The following is an 8,866-nucleotide window of genomic DNA, read 5'->3' as shown; positions in this document are numbered from 1 at the left end:
ATCGGTACACCAAAGTCCTATAGAATCGAACGTAGCCAAAGCACTTCCCGGAGGGTAGAAGCCAATGCACAAACCTTAGCCTTAGTACTAGACTTGGCAACAGTATGCTGTTTTTTAGTCTTCCTAAACAACAAGATAAGAGCCAAGAAAGATACAGTAACCAGTAACAAAGACCCGATCATTAGGAGAATTAGCCCAGGTAGCATTAGAATAGGCCTGCAACTGAAGAGTGGACTGACATGAGTAGAACATACCACGAGATACAGTGCCACAAAGATATCATGGTACTCGAATAAGATGAGCATAATGAACAGAAGTGGGTGTGACAGTGAACTGACTAACGATGTGAACTGCATGGGATATGTATGGATGGGATGATGGCTAAGTAGACTAAATTGCCAACAAGATGTCGATAGCGAGAAGGATCAAATAAGGGAATCCCATCAGAAGCACGAAGTTACAAATGTAACTTCATCGGTATAGCAATAATACGGGTATCAGTCAAATTAGAGCGAGCAAGTAGGTCATGAGTATAACGCTGCTGAGAGAGACGGTAACCATCAGGATGAGAAGTAATCTCGATACCCAAGAAGTAACAAAGCGGACCTAAATCATTCATTGATAAGTGCTTATGTGTTAAGAATGCGAAGTATTCTTTCCTTATGATGAGCATTACTTTTATCATATTTTAGCGCTAATATATGTGTATTTGTGTTCTTTTAGGCATGTAGGGTTGTCAAGCTAAGTATGAAGGAAAGAAGCCAAAGTAGATCGTGAATGCACTATTTGGTGAAACCTTGGAAGGAACAAACACGAAGACACAAGTGGGGTTCTGAGATACATGAATGTGTGCCAACCTCCATGTATTCAAACCATTACAATGATTTGGAGGGGCACGAAGGTAGTCATGTTTGCATATCCCAACTTGTGCAATGATAGAAAGATCTTCACCAATGATCCATTTATTGAAGAAGCGATGCGATCTACGGCATGAACGTGTGCCCGTTTACGTTGCCTCGATGAAAAGTGGATTCGGGAGTGTGTTTGGCCGGGTACTATAGCAAGTTATTGTAGCAATATACTGTAGCCATTACTATTCACAATCGGCCGAAAATCAGGATTCCAGAGAATCCACACGGGCGTGTGGAAATTCCACAGGGGCGTGTGGATGCCCGATTCCAGCCTATTTAAAGCCGCAATTCAGCCCGATTTCAGCATCTTTTTTCCTATCTTTTCTCCAACTTTTGAGAGGCCGGCGGCTAGGGTTTAGAGAGGCTTTGGCAAGACTTTTGTAGTGGTTCTATGGCTTCGACACCATGTTTCTCTTGGAAGATAGTTATTGGGGGAGCTTTCATCGGCACCGATCCGGCGAGGTGTGTCCTAGGCTTGACAAGAGGACCTTGGGAGAGGACGAGGCCACTCCACATGCCCATCGACAAGAATACCAAGGTGGTTTTACTGTGGATTGTATTCTTTTACTTTTAATTTTATTATTGATTGTATCTTGCTCCATGGAGAGCTAAAACCCCTAGTGGGTACTTGGATTTGTGAACCCTAGGATGTATTTGTTTCATTAACCTTTTATTATGCTTTCCTTAATTGATGTCTTTAATTGAGTTCCAATCTTGAATGATTGTTGAATGTTTTCTCCCTTAGAGTGACACTAGGGTTGATAGTCTACATTGGTAATCCTTATGAGTAAGTGACACACCATAAAGGTTAGACAAAGCTAGGTTGGAGAGGACCGAGAGGGTGAGTCAAGAGATAGCGGAGCGTCCCCTTCTCCTCCGGTGTGATTTATCCTACCTCCATATTCCAAGAGTTCTTTGCAGTCACAATAGAGTGAAGGGTTAAGGGATGAACTCCGCTGGGGCGTAGTTGTGCAAGCAACAGAGTGAAGCGTTGAAGTGACTTAAACACCTGGGGCTTAATTGTGACTAGGGTCTTTTGCCTGGACCAAAGGATTAGATCTACATATAGGAATAGGGTTTATCAGTTGAAATCCGTAGAGCTTCTTATAACTTTACACAGTGTGAGTTGTTGAGACTGGTTGATTTCTCCGCTGTGACATATTGTAGAGTTAGTCACAATTGACCTTAGGTTTAGGACTGTGTATTTAAGGATGTCCATGACTCATTAAGCATTAGTTAGGAAGCATAATAGTTGGTTTTGCACTTGAAGCAATAATCCTAGAAGGAACAATATCCGAGTACCACATTTTTATCGATTGTCGTTTCTTCTCATTTATTTGTGCTTCTCTTTCTTATTTTCTTTAGTTTGTTTGCATCGATCTTTATCCATACCATCATTGTTTCGTTTCCACTTAGTTAAGTAGCAATCTTGTTATTTCTATTCCTTATTCCCTGTAGATACGATACCCCACTCACCTGGGATTTATTACTTCGACAAACCCGTGCACTTGCAGGTCACACACAAGGGGCATTGTCAGTCATCAAGAAAGTCTCACATAACTTCTGCTTTACAAAGGTAATGTGAGCAGAGTCATCACTGATAAGGATCATATCATCTACATATAGAAGAAGAATGGTCTTCCCACGAGAGGAAGAGTGAATAAAGATTGTTGGGTTATGTATGCTCGGAGTGAAACCAGTAGCATCAACCACTGTACTGAACCGCTCAAACCAAGCCTGTAGAGCCTGTTTGAGACCATAAATAGTGCAGCGAAGATAACAGAAAGACCCCGAAGGCATTTGAAGACCAGGGGGAGGAGTCATGTAAACCTCCCCCTCCAAGTCCCCATGAAGAAACACGTTCTTCACATCAAGCTGATGAAGAACCCAACCACGAACAACAGCAACAATAATTAGAGTACGCACAGTGTGCATGTGGGCTACTGGGGCAAAAGTCTCCTCATAGTCATGGCTATACTCCTCCCGAAAGCCATGAGCAACCAAATGCGCTTTATAGCGCACGAGAGACCCATCAGAATGAGTCTTTGACAACGCCCCTTGCGTATGTCCCACAAGTGCACGGGTTTATCGAAGTGATAAATCCCAGATGAGTGGGTATCGTATCCACAGGGAGTATGAAATAAAAATACTTGAATTGTTTCTTAACTAAGCGAAAAGTGAATATGATAAGATCCCCTTGCGTATATCCCGCAAGTGCACGGGTTTGTCGAAGTAATAATCCCGGGTGAGCGGGTATCAAATCCACAGGGAGTAGGGAATAAAGACACTTAATTCGATTCTTAGCTATTTGAAAAATCAATAGTGATAAGTGTGACAATGATTCAATTCTCAACAATAAAATCAACAAGTAAGAGAGCAAAAGTAAAGAAGGAGGTAAGACAATCGATAAAGATGGGGTACTCGGATAATGCTCCGCCTAGGATAATAATTTCAAGTGCAAGAACCCTCTATTATGCTTTCTAATCAATGCAATAGTGAGTCGTGGAAATCCTTAATTACATAGTCCCAAAACTAAGGTCAACTATGCCTAAGTCTACACATGTCCCGGAGGAGAAATCGAATAATCTCAACACCTCGCACTCGCATAGAGTTGCAATGAGCTCTAGGGATTCCAAGTGATAAATCTCTTCCTAATTATAGACCAAACCCTTTGGTCCAGGTGGAAGGTCCCTAACCACGATTAAGCCCTAGATACTAAGATCACCTCAACGCTTCACTCCATTGCACAAGCAACTAAGCCCCAGTGGAGGGTCATCCCTTAGACCATTCACTCTATTATGGCCGCAAAGAACTCGAGGAACGGAGATAGAATCTATCACGTTGGAGGGGAAAGGGGATGCTCCTGTACCTCTCGACTGACCCTCTCAACTCTCTCCAACCTAGATTTGTTTAACGATCGTGGTGTGTCACTCACTCACAAGGTTACCAACAAGAACTCTCAACCCTAGTGTCACTATAGGGGAAATGTTCATACAATCAAGCATTCAAGGTTGGAACTCACAATAACATCAATTAGTTGAAAGCATAATAAAGAGATTCAATGAAATGAATACATCCTAGGGTTCACAAATACCCATGTACCTACTAGGGGTTTAGTTATCCATGGAGCTAAGTACAATCAAAGAAATAGAATGTAAAAGCAATGAATCCATAAAAAAACCCCCTCGATGGTCGTGTCGATGGTCTTGTGGAGAGTCCTCTACTCGTCGCAAGGGATCCTTTGTTCGGCCTAGGATACACCTCGCCGGATCGGTGCTGATGAAAGCTCTCCCAATAACCTTCTTCCGAATGATGCGTGATGTCGGAGCCATAGAACCTCTCCAAAAACCTAGCCAATACCCCTCAAAACCCTAGCCGAAGCCCTCTCGCAAGTTGGGGAAAAAATGGAGAAAAGAATACTAAAATCGGGGCTGATTCAGCTTTAAATAGGGCTGAAATCGGGCGACTGCACGGGCGTGGATGCTTCACGCGTCCGTGCGGAATTTCCACATGCCCGTGTAGATTCTCTGAACTCCTGTTTTCTCGGCCGGCTATGAACAGTATCTGTCCTGAATAGCTTCCCGAATCCATACTTTCATCGGAGTAACGCAAACGGGCACACGTTCACGTCGTGGATCACTTGCTTCTTCAATGATAGGCAAGTTGGTGGAGCTCTTGTTCTATGTGCATAAGGCAGAATGCTCGAGTGTGACTGCCTTTGTGCCCCTCCAAATGCATTGTGCTCCACATTGGCTTCTTTCCTTCATAATCGGCCTCACAACCCTACCTGCATAAAAGTAACATAAAAACACACATATTAGTGTAAAAACCCGAGAAAATTAATGCTCAACATAAGAATCAACGCTTCGCATTCATATCGCATAAGCACTTATTAGAATAATAGTTATGTAACAAAATATAATGTAAACAAAAGTAAAAAAGACAAGAGAGAAAGCACAAGTAAAGGGGAAGGTAAGGCAATCGATATAAATAGGGTACCCGGATATTGTTCCGCCTAGGACAATTGTTTCAAGTACAAAAAAACCCTCTAATATGCTTCCTAACTAATGCATTAATGAGTCGTGGAGATCCTTCAATACATGATCCCAAATCTAAGGTCAACCATGCCTAACTCTATACATGTCCTGAAGAAAAATTGAACAATCTCTCAACCGCGCACTTGTATAGAATTGCAATAAGTTCTAGGGATTCAAGTGATAAATCCTCTTCCTAGATGTAGACCTAATCCTTTGGTCTAGGTGAAAGGTCCCTAGTCACAATTAAGCCCTAGGCGCTAAAATCACTTCAACACTTCACTCCGTTGCCTCTGCAACTAAGCCCCAGTGGAAGGTCATCCCTTAGCCCATTCACTCTACTATGACTGCAAAGAACATGAGGAAATGGAGGTAGGATGAATCACACCGGAGGGGAAAGGGGACGCTCCGCTACCTCTCGACCCACCCTCTCAACCCTCTCCAATCTAGCTTTGTCTAACTCTCGTGGTGTGTCACTCTCTCACAAGGGTTACCAAAAAGAACTCTCAACCCTAGTGTCACTCTAAGAGAGTATTCAAACAATCAAGCATACAAGATTGGAACTCAATTAACACATCAATTAATGAAAGCAATATAACAAGGTTTATTGAAACAAATACATCATAGGGTTCACAAATCCAAGTACCCATTGGGGGGTTTAGCTTTCCATGGAGCTAGTTACAATCAAGGAAATCTAATGTAAAAACAAATAATCCATAGAAAACCCCCTCGGTAGTTATGACGATGATCTTGTGGAGAAGCCTCTACTCGTCCAAGGGTCCCTTTGTCTGGCCTAGGATACACCTCGCCGGATCGGTGCCGATCAAAGCTCTCCCACGAACCTTCTTCCAAACAGAGAGTGATGTCTGAGCCATAGAACCTCTCCCAATCCCTAGCCAATACCTCTCCAAACCCTAGCCGTTGCCTTCTCTCAAGTTGGGGAAAAGATGGAGAAAAGAATATTGAAATCAGGCCTAAAATCGGCCTTAAATAGGGCTGGAATCGGGCATCCAAAGGCTCCTGTGGATTCTCCACACGGCCCGTGTGGAATTTCCACATGAGCATGGATAATATCCATACGCTTGTGTGGATTCTCTGGAATTTTATTTTTCGGCCGGCTATGAACAGTACCTGCTCTAGTAGATTGCTATAGTGTTTGCTATAGTATTGGCTCGAACACGCCCGAATATATGTTTTCATCGAGGTAACATAAACGTGCACACATTTACGTCGTAGGTGGCTTTGCTTCTTCAACAACGGCTTCATCGGTGAAGATCTTACTATTAATGCACAAGCCGGGATACTTGAATGTGAATACACGGAGGTTGGCACACATTCTCGCATCTTGAGCCTGACTATGTCTTTGCGTTTGATCCTCCTCAAGATTTCCTAAAAATGATGCATTCACGATCAACATTGGCTTCTTTCTCTAACATTCGGCTTCACAACCCTATATGCATGAAAGTAACATAAATACACACGTATTAGCGCTAAAACTTGATAAAAGTAATGCTCATCATAAAGAAAGAACACTTCGCATTCTTATCAAACAAGCACTTATCAGTCTTCATGCGGTAGATCCAACGAGAGGTGATTCGAATGGTATGTGGAGAAGGGGAACGAGATCCCATGTATGAGTTTGAGTAAAAGCATCAAGCTCTTCTGCCATGGCAGTCCGCCACTCAGGTAATCGAACTACTTTCTGGTAGTTAACTGGGTCAAAGACATCTGAAAACACTGGTGCTAGCAGAAGCGTAATGGACAAGGGAATGTAAAGTAGAGTGATCGCATAAAGAATAAGTGTGAGAGTGTACCTCAGGAGCTGGATCGATAGTAGGAAAGATATCATAGATGACCGACTGAGATGAAGTCTCTGTGGGATCCCGACGGTGATATATGAAATGAACAGGTGGGTGAGGAAAAGGAAGCAAGGGAGAAGGGGAAGACAAAGCAGGAGACTCAACAAATAAAAGAGGGAAAGACACTACAGGAGACTCAAAAGATAAAGGAGGAGAGTGATCAACAGAAGAGTGGGAAGGAAACTCGGCAGGAAGGTTGAAATATGGAGGAGAGGAAGACACAAGATGAGTATACTCAATCGAAGGGGTAAGAAAAAGGAAGGATAGAGGGATAGAGGGAGATTGGGACTCAGTGGAAGAAGGAGAAGCATTGAAAGGTATGGACTCATCAAATGTGACATCACGGGAGATGTGAATATGACGAGTGAAGGATCATAACAATAATAACCTTTATGCTCAAGGCTATATCATAGAAAAACACATGAAATAGACTGGGCTGTTAGCTTTGTTCTCTCCCGAGGTGAGAGCAAAACAAAGCGACGATAACCAAAAACTCAAAGATAATCATAGCGGGGATGTGTCCCATGAAGACACTCACCTGGTCTATGACCATTAAGGTGAGAAGAGGGTTGTAGGTTAATGAGATAAACTGCAATGCTGATAGCTTTAGCCCAAAAATAAGGGAGAAGAAAAGCACATAAAAGAATAGTACATATCATCTATAAGATGTGAAGATGCTTACGTTCAGCGACCCTGTTCTGAGGATGAGCCCAGGATAAGATAACTGAGGTAAGGTGCCTTTAGAAGATAAAAATGCATGAAAGGCATGAGAGGTGCACTCACCGCCAAAGTCAGATTGAAAGGTCTTAATAGAGGCAAAGAACTAGGTGTGGATTGTAGTAGAAAAGCAGTGATAAATAGACAATAACTGGATAAGGTGAGGCATACGATAAAGCCAGGCGAATCGAGTGTAGTCATTTAGAAAAAGAACATAATAGTGATGACCACCTTTAGAAACAAATGGAGCGGGACCCTAAACATCAGAGTGAATAAGTTCAAAAGGAGTAGCAGTCTGAGGCACACTTAAAGGATAAGGACGTTGGAGTTGCTTACCAAGTTTACAACCAAGATAGACCGCATCAGAAGGAGGAGAGATAGCTCTTAAAACGCCATGACGAACAAGGGATAATATACGAGATGGACATGAGGGGCCAAGATGATGATGCCACTTATGATGAGATTGAACGCCAGTATAACAGTGATGAATGGGTTCAGGTGAAGATGGAAGACGAAGGGAATCCAATGCATAAACTCCATTTTGACAACGGCCAGTTCCAATTATCGTCCCACTGTGATTCTACACATAACATGAGGCATGATCAATGATAACCTGACAATCATGATTAGTAAGCTAACTAAGAGATATAAGATTCATGGATAAACGAGGAACATGAGAGATTGAAGGAATTAAGAAATCACTAGAAGAGAAATGAATAGTAGAGGAAACAGGAAGAAGCGTGCCATCAGCAGTGCGAACATGGGTGACGTAAGAGGTTAAATGGGAATGGTGCAGATGAGTGGCATCAGAGGTCATGTGAAGAGAAGCATCAGAGTCAAGAAGCTAGAGAGGACAAAAACTACCTGAGGCAGATGGAGCAACCTGAGTGGAACTCGAATGTCCAGTGGAGGAGGTTGAGTATGGCAGATAGAACTGCTGGAACTGTCGAAACATAGGTAAGAACTGCTGATCTATAGGAGACAGTGGAGTAGAAGAAGCCCGTGTAAAGTGAGGTGTTGGAAGAAGAGGTGGAGTCGGTGACGAACAACAGTGTGAGCGAAAACAGATCCATTAACATCCATTTTTTTAAATTTGATTGATTTTTTTTATTTTTTAAATAAAATCACTATTAATGTTTTGTCATTTGAAGACAAAGCTTCAAATGAATGCAGTAATGACCATGATAAATATATAATATAGTATATATAATATATATATATAAAAAGAGATGATGGGTGGGCTCATTTGAAGACAAAGCTCCACGTAAGTACAGTAATGACCATGATAAATATATAATATAGTACATATAATATAAAGGAGATGATGGGTGGGCAGAATTCTTAA

The sequence above is a fragment of the Dioscorea cayenensis genome, chromosome 1 (genome assembly GCF_009730915.1).
Source record: "Dioscorea cayenensis subsp. rotundata cultivar TDr96_F1 chromosome 1, TDr96_F1_v2_PseudoChromosome.rev07_lg8_w22 25.fasta, whole genome shotgun sequence".
Lineage (NCBI taxonomy): Eukaryota > Viridiplantae > Streptophyta > Magnoliopsida > Dioscoreales > Dioscoreaceae > Dioscorea > Dioscorea cayenensis.
This window is presented reverse-complemented; position numbering follows the sequence as displayed.